Source organism: Sparus aurata, chromosome 22, assembly GCF_900880675.1.
Source record: "Sparus aurata chromosome 22, fSpaAur1.1, whole genome shotgun sequence".
Taxonomy (NCBI): Eukaryota; Metazoa; Chordata; class Actinopteri; order Spariformes; family Sparidae; genus Sparus; species Sparus aurata.
Window position 1 is genome coordinate 3,089,571 of NC_044208.1, and position 18,385 is coordinate 3,107,955.

At 42.5% G+C, this 18,385-nt stretch overlaps 1 pseudogene; it reads left to right on the top strand.

Moving 5' to 3' along the window:
* Window positions 1-13,810: 13,810 nt before the first annotated feature.
* On the top strand, window positions 13,811-15,951 carry LOC115574565 (uncharacterized protein K02A2.6-like; annotated as a pseudogene).
* The last annotated feature ends 2,434 nt before the right edge of the window (window positions 15,952-18,385 follow it).

Genomic DNA, 18,385 nt, shown 5'->3' on the forward strand with positions numbered 1-18,385 from the left:
GGGAACTAAAAATGGCTCCATCAGCAAGGACTCTGAGCAACCCTGATTGCCTGGCTGTTGTTGGCCTCCAATTAGTCCATCAAACTATTTTATTCAACTTGAGAATTAAATGACTGGACCGCCTTCCTGCTTGTCTACCTTTATACCTGCCTACCTGTGCACTCTGCCCAAGTCTCTCACAAGGTCCAGCCAGAAACTGTTTTCTTTGCTTCAGCATGGATATTTTTCTTAAGCTATTAGTCAGCTAGTTGCACAAAATGAATAAAAACTGAGAGAGCTTGTTGAACGTTGCAAGCTAGCTGCTAACCTGCATCTCTCAGCTATGGGGCAGTCGCTGTTGGATGGCTTTGAAATTAAAGTCACTCTTGCTGGTTTTACAATCTTATCAACACAACTGTAAGTTGCTAGAAATAATGCTATCATGGTGTTGGATCATTTGTTAAAACAACTTACGTTGGTGTTTTCCTGTCAAATTAGTGCCTAAATTCAAGCTAATTTTGACAGCCCTCTCAGGTTACAAAAATGGATAGAGTGTGACATTGTTATATGACCGTAAAACCTCCAAGGCAGGAAGTAAGGTGGTTGTGATTGCTCCAGACAATCTAATTTTGATACCCTAGAGGGTTTTTCATTCTGTTTCATACACCATCATTGGGGGTTTCTATTAGCCATGATGATTCCCAACAAGTCATCTATAGTAAACATCAAAGCTGTTTTTTAGATTGCCATAAAAATAAACATTATTAGATACTCCAATTTTGATACTGATTCAGCACAATATTTGTTAATGCCTTCTCAAACAGTTTTAAATGAGTTCCCTGATTTCAACCTGTTATGATTAAAGTTTGTCTGAGCTTGGGGTGAAACCACTTGTTTGCGGTTTAGTGAACATGATCATGCTTAAAAAAACTACCAAGGGAAGATACAGTCAGACTTTGAACTGTGATAAAAACATGAACCAAACTGGTGGTCTTCCATTTCAAAGTCATGCTTTGTTGACCTATCTGCCCTGACCTTCTTTTCCCTTTTACAGGGTTTTGTGGTTCTACAACTTCACAATACTCGCATCCTTGCTTCTGACAGACATGAATCATAATTCACATGGTTGCTGGAAGAGCTTATTGGTTTTACAGCTTTCATCGTCATCCTGCGTTCCAACTGCAATATGGTCTGCAGGCATTACATGCTTTCACATGTGGTTTTCCTTATCCACATTAGATGTCCAGATAGAGAACGCATGTTAGGGTTGAGATATTAGAATACTCTGCTGGTCATCATAGTGAGGAAAAATGTGTTTTTTGTTGACAATGGTACATGTGAAGGTAGATAGTATGTGGTATAAACACTATGCCATATTTATGGATGACATGGTTATAGCGACAGCCTTAACACAAAACTTAAACTAAAATTGTTCTGTCTTCCCTATGAAATGAAATTTTCTGTTCTACTTCTCGGCGCTACACATTTATTCTGTTTTTTTTATGCATTTTTTAATGCATGCATTGAATCTATTTGTATTCATGTAGATAGCTCTCATGGTATATGAATCATGTGATTGGATTTGCGTGTGGCTGCACATCTATTTTCTCTTCACCAGATAGAGGAGGTGACCTTGAACGTGACCTTGAGGGAGGGCTGTGAACACTGTCTGACACATTCTACCAGCTGTGACATTCACTGCCAAAGTTAAAAAGAATGTCAAAATAGTTATGACAAATTTGGAAGATAAGGTATTGAAAACAGAAAAGGCTCTTGCTTGTCACATTTGTATTATTATTTTATTTATTATTCCTCAGGTTTTCATTACATCAAACCCCATTTCTGAAATAATTTGTTCATTTTCATCTATAGCCATTCTTTGTATTCTACAGTTGCCTCTTTATGGAGTGGTTTAATTGTTGACAAACTACATTTCTACCCCTGGTGAAATGTAGGTTGTAAAACTACTGCTACAAATGTAGCCTGGCTACTGCTTATACTCATTATACTCATTTAACTCAGGGACTGATCCTTTTATGAGGGTCAGTGTCGAGGCAAAGCCAGCTTTGTACTGACCCTCGTTACTGAACCAGTCCGACGTGAAGTGATTAGCACACACATACAAGCTAACACGAACCGCAGCCGGCACGTTGTTGTTAAAAAATAAAAAAAACGCAACCACTGTGTCTTCTGTTGTTCTGTAGCTGGGACAGAATATAGGCACTGATGTTGACTTTTAAAACCAACAACAGAGTAATTTGCGTGTCTAACTCTGAGCGACGACATTGTGAAACACTGCTATCTCGCTGGACACACCGAACTTCACCTCGGGGATGAATGCCCCCCTCTCAGAAGAAATCTCCTAACATCGGCCAGAGGAGGCCGGCCTATGTAAATGACTCCTTTCATTAAGTAACGACAGGAGCTAATCTGAACAGCATTAAGGAGCGCTGTTTTACCAGTGGGTGGGCTGCAGAGACCACGCAGGAATCACTGGTTTTCCTCATTCTGGGAGTTGGCAGGCTCAGGGAGGACCAGCTTATATATATATATATATATAAAGACCAGAGAAAACGTGTTTTTCATAATATGGGACCTTTAAATAAATCAATATATGGTGTATATCAAACAAAATATAATAGCCTACAAAGACTTCACATACCAGCAGAAATATGCCTCTCAACTCAAGTTTTATTTTTTAAAGAACAAAAGCTGACATTTTTGGTCAACATCACAGGAACTTCAGAGGCACTAACACTAAGGCACTAGAACTAGATGCCAGGGCAGAATCGCTTGTTGACACGACAAGTTGTCCATGATGTGCTTGTGCCATATGAGCACTGCCTTCCTTGGCACAAAGACCCACCCACTCTGTGAAGCATTTCAGTGCTGCCAGGGTAGGCTAATCAGAGGCAGCGTTGGCTTAGCATGTCATGACATAGTTCATGCCTTTTTTCAAAGAAAAATAAAATAAAATTTATATTATATAGGTCTTTTTTTATAAAAAAATATTTCATGTTTTTGGTCAAAATTGTAGTTTGTAAATTGAGTAGTTAAACTAGAAAAAAATTACCCAAAAAGCAGTTGAAATACGCAGCACAAAATATAAATGTAGTTTCCCCAACACTGGGTTTGAAGGGCATACTCACTACCCGCTGGCCCGTATACATTTGCTTAAGAAGAATAAAGTAATAAAGTGTTAATACAGCTATTGTGCTCATTTTTAAAAATAGGTATATGGACATATTTTATTTTTGTTGTCCAGACTTCCTTCAATCTAGATACAATCTAGATACAATCTGTTTATAAGAAAAAGAAGAAGAAAAAAAGATTTTGGGTGTGTAAATGTGGCCTCTGGTGGTTATGATGGAAAGTCCAATGGCCAAACATTCACACAGGATAAATCTAAAGTAAGGGGAGCTTTCACTTAAAAATCTGATTTTGTTTCATTTTGTACTTACACTTTTAAGCAAATATCAACTGCTGCTCACATTATTCATTGCTGTTTCTATCTGCTGCTGTAAGCTAGATAGTTCAGTGAGCCATGCAGCTTGTGGCCCTAAGCTGACTTGAGGTACACAGTGGTGTTATGAAACTGGACGGGCCGGGCTAGGTGGTTAACATGTTAAATTCAGAAGATATTTCTGTAGTGCAGTATAGATGTCTTTGACACTACATCAACAATGTTGTTGATGTGTTTTTTTTGTTTATGTTTCAAACAAAATTCTGGCCATCCTTCTGTGTATCCTACACAATGCACTTTTAAATTTGCCTTTACAACAAGTAACCAGAAACAGGTGTCACCAAAAATTCAATCCTATTGATTATAACTTAATCATACACTGTTCACTAGAAATAGATCATAATTATTGTTTGTTTATTCTTTTTTAATCAATTTATTCAGCATTAAACAGCATGCAGAGGAGAGAGAATGAGAGAGAGGTAGACAGGAATGATGAGGAGGGGAAATGATGCCACGTGGCAGAAGCTGATGGAGACAAAGCCACAGTGTAACAGTGACACTGTGTGCGGTGTCACCTGCTGGGCCACCAGGACGCCCTGACTAAATTAATCTTTAGTCAAATTAACCTCCTCTTTTTGTTGCTAAATCACTTCCACTATGAAGCCTATTCAATAAAATCTGTGTGATTCATCAAGAAAAATCACCTCCTGCCATTTCATTTAGTTCCCCCTGATGTTGGCCTTTTTGCAACAAAAACATCAGTTTCTTCTATTTCTCATGTGACTGTAAGCGGATTACTTGTTCTTGAGCTGAAGGTGGCCTCCCTGTTTTCTGCTCAGAGCAGTGGGAGATGATAGATATGACAGACAGAGATTAGGGGATTATAGTTTCTAGTAGATGAAACAATCGTTAAATGTAAGCATCTGTCAATATGTTTAGGAAGTGGAAAGAAGCAGCAGATCACTAAAAGCATTGGACAGCTGGATTGTGCATACTCTGCTGGTTGCTTTATTTTTTTCCAATCAGGAGGCAATATAAGGGCAGGCAGGTGGTGTCAACAACTGAGCTCTTCATGACACTGTGACGATCGGCCAGAGGCAAAGATTTCTTACTCATTTTTGTCACAATAAAACCTTTGTCTATTTGATCTGCAGTGATATTAGTATGCACTGATGCAGCCAGAAATAGTTTTGCAACAAGGTTTTCATTTGGTGAAGGTGTTTCAGGCCCAGCTGACTTTAGGTGTGGTTTCATTGTTATTCTACCTGGGCCAGGAATCTTTAGAGGGAATGCTAAAAGTTCAGGTCTCATCACAAAGACTAAACAGACAGTGGTCAGTGAGAATGTGTACTTCCTACTCTGGCTTCATGTCAGAACTATCTCCCATATCACATTGTAGTGGTAGTGGTTGAAGTGGTTGGGGGACAACACATGAATTTTCATCTATTTGCTGGTTCATACAGATGGTGTGGCGTGAATGAAGTAAATACTTAGATTTTGCATCATTCGTGCAAGTTGAAAATATTGAACTGAAAACACCAAAAGGTGCTGCATTCTAAAAAAATATGTTGAAAGCACAACATGGCAAACTGAAGCCAAACAAGCTGATGGGATTGACCTGAATATAGCATTCCTTAATAATACTTACACAATGTAGTGTCCAACATTACAAGGTTAACTGAACAATGTTAATTGGCCTGCAAGCTGTAGCCACCCGTTTAGCTATCGCTGTTGAAAGTTTGTCTCATGTAGTTGTCCAGGCGTCTCCATCGCAAAGATGTTCTTGAGAACCATCGGTCAGAACTTTGAAGCTGAACCAGCCATTCAAAAGACCCCTTTCTTTATCCATTTCTGCTCAAGGAGTTGTTTGTTGTTGTTTGTTTCTGCTGCCATCCACAACGTTGCTGCTGCTTCACTTCTTGATTTCCCAAACTACAGGATGGGCCGAGGGTCATAATCACAGAATGTGCATTCTTATCGTTAAAAAGAACGATAACTCTAATGATAACACATCTACTTGTAATGAGACAGGACAAACAAAAAGCCAGCAAGTCAGCAACGAAGGCAGACTGCACGGTAAGTCATGGAAATATGTCTCAGGACAGCATAGCTCTGATTCAGGGGTGCCTTTTGGGGGGGAAAAGTTAGGACAATTCCAAGGGCCCCTGACTGACATATATGTACTTTTTTCACCCAAAATCCAAAGCCACCACCTGTGAGTCTACAGTTGTGGAGATAAATTAGACCTGCATGCAGGACTACAAGGTTTTTTTCACAAATATGGGAATGTCAAAAATATCATTAAAATGCATAGTTTTATATAAAACAGCATCAAATTTCTTTGCCGGACTATACAAGTGCCTAATTAGATTTCTTTTCACGGGGCCCAAAATCCCTGGCGGCGCCCCTGCTCTGATTGATCCTACTTCATTCAGGGAACAAGCATTTTAAAAGTTGACAGGCCTGACAAAGCATGAATTAAGGCTTTTTACAAGATGGCATTATGCTGTTGTTATGTCAGTGTTCTTTTGATCCATTCATTGCAGTCAGATCACAATAAAATTGCTTTGTTTTAAGTTTATATCGAGTGGTTAAACAGATGAATTCAGTTCATGAATGCAGCAAGCTGCCAATTTGGCCATCCTTTTTGCGGCTAGGCCCGCGGATTTAGACAGAAGGCGATAAATTGGGGGTCAGTTTTGGTCCGCTAATTTGACACCTAGGAGGGTACACTTTTTTCCATCTCCATTGCTATGTAAATCCAAGCTGTCAATGTGCAATTGCGTGACATGGGCAGAGGTGTCGATGACATGCAATGTTGTGCGATCCACAGGGGAGTTTTAAAACCAGGAAACAGCTGATCACAGCAGTCAGTCCATCACTTCATCCGCAGACGTCAAGATGAGCAACTGGAAAGCCGCTGAGATCCAGGAGATGCTAGCGTCTCCTCGGTCTCTCGGTCTCTGTGGCTGTCTTCGGTGTCCGCTTGTTGTTGTAGCGTCAAGCTACTCACGGTTGCTACTTAAAAAATAAAAGTCCCCCGCTAAGAACCCAGTTCTAAACTCCAATGGGGTGCAATGTAAAGTTCTTATTTTGAAGACAAATTCGACCTGCTTCACTGTTCACGCCAAACTTCATGCTTCACGTCACATCACATGTTTACGCCTACCCCAGTGGCGGCTTTTTGGAAAAGAAGGAATATTACACCTCCTTTTTAGATAGACAAGGCAGCACATTGCAGCCTTTACTTTGCAGCAAATGTGCCACTTTTTCTATCTAAAAGGGGCTACTGTCTACTTTCTGGTCACAGTTACCACTTATCGATTCTAACACACCTATTAGGAAACTGCCACTCACCGGAGACAGATGGACAAGTGCCAAGCGGCCAACCAAGAACTGGGCACTGGTCAGCCTCAGGTAGTGCTGGAAGTTGCAGTAACCCAGATGGTGAAGTATACCAAGGTGGATGCTGCACTAGTATGGCAGATCAAAAGTAATAATCCTGATGTAACTCCTGTAACACGAGAGAGGAGGGTGATCTATCCGTAGAAAATCTTTGTCACCAATCCTGGCCCTAATATTCTTGGTATCAGTATTTCGGGTTCCCCAAAATTCATTGGACTCAAAACCTAGGGGTTCATTTGGCTACAGGTTTCCCTCATTTCCTAGGTCGTTAAGGAGATTTGCAGTAGCAGACGCTATGAAGAGCAATAAGACCTCAAGCCCACACAACACACATACACAACACAGGGTTATGAAAGATAGGAAAATACTTATATATTGTCAAGAGGCTATGTTCAGTTTTGTGTCCTTGTTACGTCCCTGGTCTAGAGGAACCAGAGACATGACATGGTATGCCTCTCCCCATTCTTTTCACACCCCAAGAAAGTCAGTGTCACAGGGTACTAATACCTAGAGTATCCTTTTATTTAGCTTCAGAGGGAGACAAAGCCAACACAACAAACAAAAGAATCTGTTTCCCTAACTTGCACAAATCAAAATGATTAAAATCTATAATAACAATGATAATAAGATAAAATACAATCTTACCTAACTCCTAAATGAGGAAAAACAAGAGAAAAAGGGTTAAAGAAAAAGGCTTCTCCCTCCTTCCGGGCTACCAAACAGTTTTCTATTAACACATTTACAAATGATCAGATTGTAGCTTATTCACAGGTGTACATCACTAAACACGAGTGCTATTCAAGCAAGACACTGGACCAAGTTGGAAAGTGGAAGAATTGGTGGAGAGGAAGACTGCAGTCAGTCGGTGCTTCAAAAAGTGCTCCTCTCCTCCCTCTGACCAATCCTGTGTCAGCAATCAGGCTGATCAAGCCAATCACCTGCCATCAATCACAAACACACACACACACACACACACGCTCAGAGGAGACTGCTCACACCCTAGGAGGAGGAGGGACAGATCAGCATCCAATATAAACACAATAATGACACAGGGTCATAACACCTCCCCAACTGAAGTTCAAACATTTATCCCCTAATAAATATATGATTTAGTGAACATATGACAGAGCACCGGCCATGACATTGTCTAACCCTTTTTTATAACAGATCTAGTCGAAGTCCTACACTAATAACGACCAGTGTATCAAGCAGTGACTACTGTTCTTCATCTGGTTCAAAAACACTAATGGGTTGTGGTCAGAGAACACGACTGTAGCCAGCGAGCTGGACCTGAGGTACACCTCGAAGTGTTGTAGTGCCAAGAGAAGGGCTAAGGCCTCCTTCTCAATGGTGCTATAGTGTAGCTGATGTTTTTTGAACTTCCTCGAAAAATAACAAATCGGATGATCAACACCACACTCATCCTCCTGCAGGAGCACCGTGCTCGCTCCAAGAGCGCTGGCGTCTACCTCAAGCTTAAAGGGACGCACAAAGTTCGGAGTGGCCAGCACAGGAGCACTGCAGAGGAGAGCTTTGGCGGCCTCGATTGCCGCTTGACATTTCTCTGACCGCTTGAACTAAGTTTTTGGGCTTGCCAAGCTTGTGAGCTGAGCTACTACATCAGATAATTTTTTACAGTAGGCCTAGCCATCCCCAGGAACTGACAGAACTTACAATGCATTTGGGGAGCTGGAAAAACAACGACGGATTGCACTTTTACCCTGACAGGGCAAACCTGACCTTGCCCCACCTGTTTGCCCAGTTATGTGCCGACGGCCTTTCCAAACTCACGCTTTTCCAGGTTAATGGTAAGGGAGGTGGCACACAAATGGTCAAAAATAGCATAAAGATGTAGTAGTTGAAAGGATTATGTGTACTACGGTAATGTTGCACGCTATCCAAGTAAATACGGAATCTGTATGGGCCGCTGGTTGTTCTCTGCGCCTGCGTAAAGAAGGAGTTCCTAGTAAAGTAAAAAGAGACTTCAACTCCGTCTCCGTGTGTCATTCTTGCACTCAAAATACTAACTCAAAAGTTGGAAAGTGGAAGAATTGGTGGAGAGGAAGACTGCAGTCAGTCGGTGCTTCAAAAAGAGACTTCAACTCCGTCTCCGTGTGTCATTCTTGCACTCAAAATACTACAGTGGCGACGAGGAAATAAAGGAATCCACATCGGTGATGCATAAGGAAGATGTTGGATGAGTGTAACTGCTCCTATAAGTGAGTTTTCACCAGTTTTTTGGTTCAGAAGAAACCGAAAGTGCTGGTGGCTGAAACGGCTCTCCAGGCAAAGCAAGGCACTGTGTTTTGAAAGACGACACTGCATGAAAAGTGGGTTTTTTGTCCCCGTAAACGCCCGGAAATCTCCCTAATTTTCGGCAGTTAACGTCAATTTACAGGCTGTGAACGTGGTGTTCGTCTGTGCCGAAAATTGTCGGAAACAAACCATGACGTATGTGGAGCTCCCGGAGGTGCGAACGGCTCTAATTTGCATATGAATAGCAGCGAAACCACGCCTGGCCAGAGAATGTGTGGGCTGGCTTGAATATCCTCACTCAGTATTGGATGAAACCACTACTCATAAACAAGCAAAATCACTCGTGATTGGTCACCCTGGGTCATTATAAATATAAACCCCAGTGAGAATATTTATATATATATGTATATATATATATATATATATATATATAGATATATAGATATAGATATATATATATAGATGTATATATATAAAAATAATCTCACTGGGGTTATATATATATATATATATATATATATATATATATATATAGATATATATGTGTACATATACAGTATATATATATATGTACATATATATATATATATATATTCATTAATTAGTTATATTAATTATTCATTCATTTATATTTATGATATCATGAAGGACATGAATGAATGTATTGAGGAAAGGAACATTTGCCAGGAAGGTGTTGTTTATTGAAAGGAAGAGCTTTATTAGCACAAACACAATCACACCACAACTATGTACAAAGCATATCTAGCCACACAACAAACAGGAAGCTCACAAGAAGCCCAAAATCCTACAGCACCGTGAAGTGTCTGTTTCTGCAGACGTCTGTGGTGCGCTGCCCTGTACTTCGGAATCGCCTCTCATGTGACAGCAGTGTGGCACAGAGCTCGGTGAGCTCCCGGCTGCGAAAGGACGGAGATCGCACAATCCATCCAGACACCCGCCATCTTGTGCCGTCTTCCTCCTCAGACATCAGGTCCATGGCGGCGCACTTCCAAAGGTCCACCTCATCCTCAGCTAGCACTCTGTCTCGCTTCCAGCAGCTGTAAAAACAATCAATAAAGACGATCAGTACTGTGCGATGCACTGCGTATGGACACAACAAGTCTATTATTTAATAGAATAATAGTCACATTGATAAAAAACGGATCTAATCTGATAAATCTTACCCTCTTTCTTCTCGATCGACTCCGAGCTGAACTCCTCACAGCGTCAGCCTGCGATGTAAGATCTGCTTGTTTGTTGTCCTGCGTACTGTCTCGTAATGTCTTACAGGCAGCTGGAAAACAATTTAAGAGAGTGGTATGAATAAAGAAACGTAAGTCACAGTAAAATTAAACGAGGGAGAAAACAGTAACAGTTACTTACACACAATGGCGTCATTATCGGCATCGTGTAAATCTGGACTTGCAGACATAGCTCCAAGCTAATAGGAGGTCACAGCCTTGTTATGAGGCAAGGTTAGTCTGTGAAAACAAAATGCTCGCAGCGATAAATCTCCGTGTCCCTCTGCGGCAGCGAAGCTCCGTCCGTCGGCGACATTCTTTGTGGCGACCCGGCAAAGCTCCTCCCGTCCGCGCAGGCCTCCTCTCGACAATGGTCGGGCCGCTAGCCTAGCTCCTGCTAGCTAGCTTAGCTCCTGCTAGCTAGCTTATCGACTGTGATGGAGAGTCCAACTCACACACTCACAGCACGTCGTCCGACAACAGCTCATAGTCCGTTAAAAAACACGACACTGACGACACACACAGTCCACTGTCAGCTGCTCGATGCCATTAACTCTCCGCTCCTTCTTCCTCGTCACTGACGCTCCGGTCTACCCGAAAGTGTAAAAACTCTTAAAGGTCATGAACTCTCACACGTAATAAGAATTACTTTTCAACTGCTTTTAAAACATTCAGAACCCATGAAAATATAGAAATACTTTTTTTTTTACATTTTAATATCTTGGTTAACTCAAAATATTTCATGCAAATTTTAACTTCTTAACAACTGGCGTTTTAACTTTAACTTGTTACCAGGAGAGAGAGAGAGAGAAAAAAAAGAATAAATAATCTTTTTTACATAACATTGGCCATTGCTAATGACATACACAGTAATTAATCTAGCATACTTTCATTAAATAAATCAATTCAAGCTAAAATATAAGGGTCTATAATTAGGCTACTGAGCCTCATCTATTTATAACAGAGATTTTCTTAAAATGAAGTTAACACCTTTTAGAAAAAGGTCACCTGGGGTAAAACTCCCCCTGCTACCCTGATTTGCATTTGTATAGCTCACAGCATTTTCATTTACATGTTAAAGCCTCCCCTAGAATCAGGGGGAGGGGGGTCAGGGGGGGACAACTGCCAAGCAAGGCCCACGTCAATTTCCGACAATTCATGGCAGTTTTCGGTGTTGCCTGCAAATTGCAGTCGCAAACCTGAAATTCCACGTCAATCTACAGTGCCGCATACTGACGAAAATCCCACTTTTCATGCAGTGCCAAGAGCGCCCTCCTGTGGTGAGTGATTGTAATGGGAAAACAAAATCTGCAAAGCAAAAGGAAAGAAAAGAAGAGGAAGAAACGGAGATTAACTGAAGAAGGAAACCAAAGGAAGAAATGGTTAAATGATGTGAAATTATAAGTTCTAAAGGCAGTTAATAAGGAAACAACTGTAAAGGCCCCCACACACCGCCCAGACGTCCAACTACCTTATCCGACCACTCTCCGACCACTCCGTTGCCTCTTGTCTGACCCGTTCGGCAGAAAAGTTGCATTGAACACACCGCTTCGACGTGCTGCCTACTCCACAGTAGCGTGTACGTTCTGCGCTTGCGCGAGATGCAATAAGCGGGTGGCGCTTGTGTTGTGAGTTGTAAACGAGAAGCTTATGCACGCAACTCTCTTTACTTTCGATCAAAATGAAACTTAACTATTTCCGATAAAAAACAGCTGCATACTAAACATGCAGCAAAGCATTACCAAACTAACACAAATTCATTCGTCCTGAACGGAAAATAACAACTAGTCTGGTGCCACTACTGCAAAACATGAAAACAGGGAATGATGGAACGGAGTGCATAGAAAAACAAAGCGCACACAGTATTCCGTCCCTCCCACACACCGCGCTGATTCGCCAGCACACCGCCAATCAGAACGGCCATTCAGCTGGCACACAACCAATTAGAGGATCCAATGGCTCAGACGTCCGACGGCCCTCCTCCTCAGACTTCGCATGCTCAGTCGGATCCGACAACGTCCGCGCAGCTCCGAAAGCTTCCGACAGAGCTGAACACACCAAACATATTTGTTCCCGACCTCGTCCGAGTCTCTCCAAACGCTTCAGACGTCCAACGGTTGGGCTGGTGTGTTCCTGCCTTAATGGCGTATATTGGAAAAGTTCCAGAATTTGACAGAACAAAAGAAGATTTTGATTCATATTTGGAGCGGTTTGAAAGATGGCTGGCAGCAAATGAAGCTGATCAAGAGAAGACAGCGGATGTATTCATCAGTGTGCTGGGTCCAACAGAGTATGGACTGCTGAAGAATTTGATTGCACCACAAAAGTGACGGATGTGGACCATGCTGACCTCACGAAAGCTCTGTCACTGCATTTCAAGCCAAAGCCTATTCTGATTGCAGAACGCTTCAGATTTTATAAGAGACAGCAACAACAAGATAAAACAGTCTCTGACTATATCCTTGCACTGAAGAAATTGGCAAGCACTTGTGAATTTGGACAATTTCTGAACGATGCTCTCAGAGACCAGTTTGTTTGTGGCCTCTCGGGGGAGCAGTATCACAAAAGACTACTATCTGAGAAAGACCTGACGTTCACAAAGGCTTGTGATATTGCACTTGCTTTGGAATTGGCCTACGGGGACACAAAAGAATTGAGAGAACATACTGAGAAGCCAAACGGTGCAGTTAACAAAGTATTCAATTCTTCAAGTGACAGACGCCATTTCAAGAAAGGTCAAAGTTCACGTTACAACCGGCAGGATGATTCAAGAGGGAAACACTAGTCTTCAGACAAAAGGCAGAAGTGCTATAGATGTGGCAAAGATAACCATCAGCCAGCTGAATGCTACTATCGCACTGAAACATGCCATGGATGTGGAAAAGTTGGACCTTTGAAAAGAGTCTGCAAGAAAATAAAACAGAGTGACAAGGCTCAAATGGTGACAGCATCCGGAGACACGGATGACTCAGAGTACGGTAATGGGGATGCACTGGACCTGTTTACAGTATACACTGCACAAGGAAAGGAAAATGGCATTTTCGTCAACATGGAGTTATCAGGGAAACTAGTGGATACGGGTGCCTCTGTCTCTTTGATTCCAGAGTCCCTCTATCGAGAGCAATTGAAGAACTGTCCACTAAAGCCAGCTGCCATTCACCTGTCGTCATACACAGGAGACACCATACCCGTGCTGGGAAAGATCCTGGTGCCTGTGAAGTATGGGGAACAAGAGTGGGAGCTGCCACTTCTGGTGGTTAAAGGCTGTAAACCACCATTACTGGGAAGAAATTGGTTGCAGATAGGGTTGCCAACCGTCCCTTGAAAAACGGAATCGTCCCGTATTTAGAAACAAAGTTACGCGTCCCGTATTGAGCTTAAAAGGGACGCACTTTGTCCCGTATTTCCTTGAGAATCAAAATGGTCTTTAAAATGTCAATGGAATCAATGAATGACGGCGTTTTATATGAAAATATACGATCCTGAATCAGAGCAATATGTCACTATAAACACGCACAAGGGCCTCTTCAGATACCACTGCCTAGCCTATGGTGTTTCAACAGCTCCATCAGTGTTTCAACACACAATGGACCAGATTCTTCATGGGATGGAGAATGTTGTGTGCTTCATGGATGACATTCTTGTCTCTGCACCTATAAAAGAAAAACACTTGGCAATATTAGATGAAGTCATGGAAAGACTGGAAAAGCAAGGAATAAAAATCAAGCAATCAAAGTGTGCGTTCCTGCAAGACTCAGTGGAGTACCTTGGGTACAGAATTGATGCACAGGGACTTCACCCAACAGCAGACAAGGTAGAAGCCATAGTAAATGCACCGGCTCCACAGAATGTTACGGAGTTAAGATCATTCCTGGGATTGCTTAATTACTATGGCAAGTTTGTGGCAAATCTGTCTACGTTACTGCACCCACTTCACCAGCTGCTACAAGCAGACACACCATGGAAATGGTCCCAGCAATGTGAAGACACATTCAAGGCCTGCAAACAGCATCTCCTGAACAGTAAGTGTCTTGCACACTATGATCCAGAGAAGCCACTTAGGCTTGCGTGTGACGCCAGTCCGTACGGTGATTTCACATGTGCTACCCTCTGGTGAAGAGCAACCCATTGCTTTTGCCTCAAGAACTCTTTCATCAAGTGAGCGAAATTATGCTCAAATTGAAAAAGAAGCATTGAGCATAATATTCGGCGTCAAGAAATTCCATAAGTACCTTTATGGAAGGAAGTTTGTGCTTTTGACTGACCACAAACCACTTTTGACCATACTTGGCCCTAAATCAGCTGTTCCAACTCTTGCCGCACTCCGCATGCAACACTGGGCTTTAATCTTATTGGCATATGATTATGACATTCAGTACAGACGGTCCAGTGACCATGCTAATGCTGATGCATTGTCACGTCTTCCATGCCAGCGTGACACTGATGAAAGCACGGATGAGAGTGAAGTATTCTGTGTGTCACACATTGATGAGTTGCCTGTCTCTGCGAAGGGTCATCATACCACCGAAATTCAGGCGGCGACTGTTGTCAGATGTGCATGATGGACATCCAGGAATAACACGGATGAAGGCTTTAGCCAGAAGTTTCGTGTGGTGGCCTGGACTAGATGAAGAGATAGAAAACTATGTGAGTCAGTGTGCAGTGTGTGAGACCACATTGAACAGACCTGCGGCAGCACCTCTCCATCCTTGGTCATGGGCCACAACATCCTGGGAACGGATTCATGTGGACTTTGCTGAAATCAACAAGCAGCATTACCTAGTGGTAGTTGATGTTTATTCAAAATGGATAGAAGTCCTGCCTACACAGCTCACAACAACAGAAAAGACTGCACATCTTCTCAGGAACCTCTTTGCATCATATGGACTGCCAAAGGTGCTTGTGTCTGACAATGGCCCTCCTTTTACATCAACAGAGCTTGAACAGTTTCTTAAGACGAATGGAGTCCGCCATGTTCTCACACCACCCTACCATCCTGCGTCTAATGGAGCAGCGGAACGAGCTGTGCAGACATTCAAGAAAGCCTGGACTCGACTGGAAGCACAGTCTGTGTCACCCCATCAACGGCTTGCTCGGTTCCTGTTCACATATAGGAACACCCCTCACACAGTCACTGAACGCACCACAGCTGAATTGTTCCTGAAGAGACAACCACGCACTCGCCTGTCATTACTGAAGCCGGACATGTCTGAAGTGGTGGTCAAACATCAGCTGCATCAGAGGAAGGCTCATGACAAGTGGGCAAAGCCTCTCCGGATGTTTAATCTGGGAGAGAGGGTGTTGGTTCAAGATTTCAGACATCCTAAGAAACTGTGGATTGCAGGGACAATTTTGAAACAAAGAGGACCTCTGACCTATGATGTGCAAATAGGTCAACGTCAAGTCAGGGTGCATGTGGATCACCTTTGTGCATCTAAAGCTTCAGCATCTTCAAGCAGAATGGATGACGGTGATTTCCTGGATTACCCAGCAAGTTCTGAGGAACAAGCAGGAATCACAGAGCAAGAAGATGCAGCTGCTCAAGCTCAACCTGAGTGGCGTTATCCGGAAAGGCGGCGAACAGCACCAAAGAGACTGAATCTCTAAATGTTCATGTAGAGATAGTGAGTTATAAATTTAGCAAGTGAGTTCAGACTGCTTACTGATATGATTATAAGTTTTGGGGTATTTACTAAAAGCTGAGCCCTTATATAACGTTCAAGGAATGGTCATTGAAATGTAGTATGTAGTCTGGTTACCGAGGTTATCTAAGTTATAATCTAAGGGGAAGGAGTGTAGTAGTTGAAAGGATTATGTGTACTACGGTAATGTTGCACGCTATCCAAGTAAATACGGTATCTGTATGGGCCGCTGGTTGTTCTCTGCACCTGCGTAAAGAAGGAGTTCCTAGTAAAGTAATAAGAGACTTCGACTCCGTCTCCGTGTGTCATTCTTGCACTCAAAATACTACAAAAGAGTTATCACTAGAGGTGGGAAAAAAAATCGATATTGCAATATATTGTTGCGCTCTCTGTCGCAATAAATAATTGGTACACTGACGGCAAATATCGATATTTTATTACAACACACATTATGGATTTACCGCGTTGTCACCGTCAGTACTTAATCTCTCCTGTCCTGTTTGTGGGGGCACTAATCCCCTAAATGAGGGTAAAGGAGGCGTAAGCAGTGGCTGGTGAAGAAGACGAGTTAACAACAGAAGAAGAACAGATGCAAGAATGGCGGAAAATACGAACAACAAAAAACAAATCAAAGACCCACCCGCAAGTTTCCACTCTAAAGTGTGGACCCACTTTGGCTTTTACGAGACATATGACGGGAGAACACTGGATAAAGAAAATACAATATGCAAGAACTGTTTTGCGAAGGTAAAGGAGAGAAGGAGAGAGACGGTCGTTGTCGTCGGGGGGTGGGGGGGGGGGCAGACGCTCGTCACCGTCAGCCGGGGGATGGACGGTCATCACCATCAGCCGGGGGGCGCTTCTTTAACGAGAAGAATGCGGCAGCCCACAAACACCCGCTATAAGGCAGCTAACATTGAAAATGAGAATAGTGGTGCTGAGCTAGCAGTATAGCGGCGCAGCGCCACTGTTCCACCGTCTTGGGAGAACCCTGCCATGTCTTATGTAAACCAGGACAGTGCTTTCTGATACTGAAAAGTCAGTAGCAACTTGTTTCATGTAAACTTGGGCCCGTTTTAGTTTAACAATAGCTAAAAAAGATAAGAATTACATAAAAATTAAATGAAATATTGGGCACATTTCAGTATGCAACCAATTATGTGCAGAGTTATGTTCACCCATCCAGTACCTGGAAAGTAGGAACATTAAAGTGCTTTGGGTCAACCTGGACACATCAAGGCATATTAAATTTATAGGAAAGAAAATAAAATAAATGGAATAAATGCATAAGACGTTTTCCTTTTTATGGGTATTTTTTCTTTTTCGGTCACATATTGTGATATATCGTTGATGAAATTTCTTGCAATATATCGAATATTGCAGATATCGTGTATCGTGATATTATCATTATCGTGGGCCAAATATTGTCACAGTATCGAATCGTGAGTTACCCGTATTGTCCCACCCCTAGTTATTACATGTTTGGTCCAAGTAGATGAGTATGCCACAAGGTCATCAAAATAGACTTCACAGTCACGCCACACAGTACAGTACTCATCAGTCGCTGGAAGGTGGCAGGTGCACTTTTCAGCCCATATGGCATGGCAATGTATTGTAAAAAATTATCAGGAGTGACATAGGCACTAATCTCAGATGCACAGCGAGTTAGTGGGACCTGCCAGCACCCTTTAGGTCTAATTTTGTTGTGTACTTGGCAGACCCACATGATCAATGAGGTCATCCATGAGCGGTAACAGGAAGGAGTCTGGCTTGGTAACGGCGTTAACCTTACAGTAATCATTACAGAAATGCAGGGTCTGGTCGGACTTTGTGACAAGTATCGAAGGGGAGCTCCAGGAGCTACTGCTCAGGACAGCAAAACAATGATCAAGAAGGTACTGTACTTCTTTTTGCATCATGGCACATTAAGTTGGATGGACACAATAAGCAGACTGTTTAAGGGGTTTGTGATTTTCCACCTCAATATCATTCTTGATCATATTAGTTTGGGTGGGAATGTCGCCAATGAGAGTTGGGAAGTCTTGAATGAGACCACTAATATTGGACCTAGCGGAGTCGGACAGATGTTCAAGGTATACATCTAAATTACGCATGTTTGTACACCCGAAGCACACGAGGTCTGGACCATCAGGAGGTTAAATCAAGTCTTTAAAAACTTTCATACCCCCGTGAAGTGGCCCTAATTGGTTCGTGAAGGGTCTGGGACAGGTTTGTGCTAGGACATGGAAGAGTCGGTGACAGAAATGAGATTCCCCGGTATGACGTATTATATTCGGGACGGAATTGTAAAGCCAGTTGAGGTTACGGAGGAGGGGGGGTCACTTATCAACTCCTTCTTTGCCTCCTCTTTCAGCGGGATTCTTTTTCTTTTGCAGTGT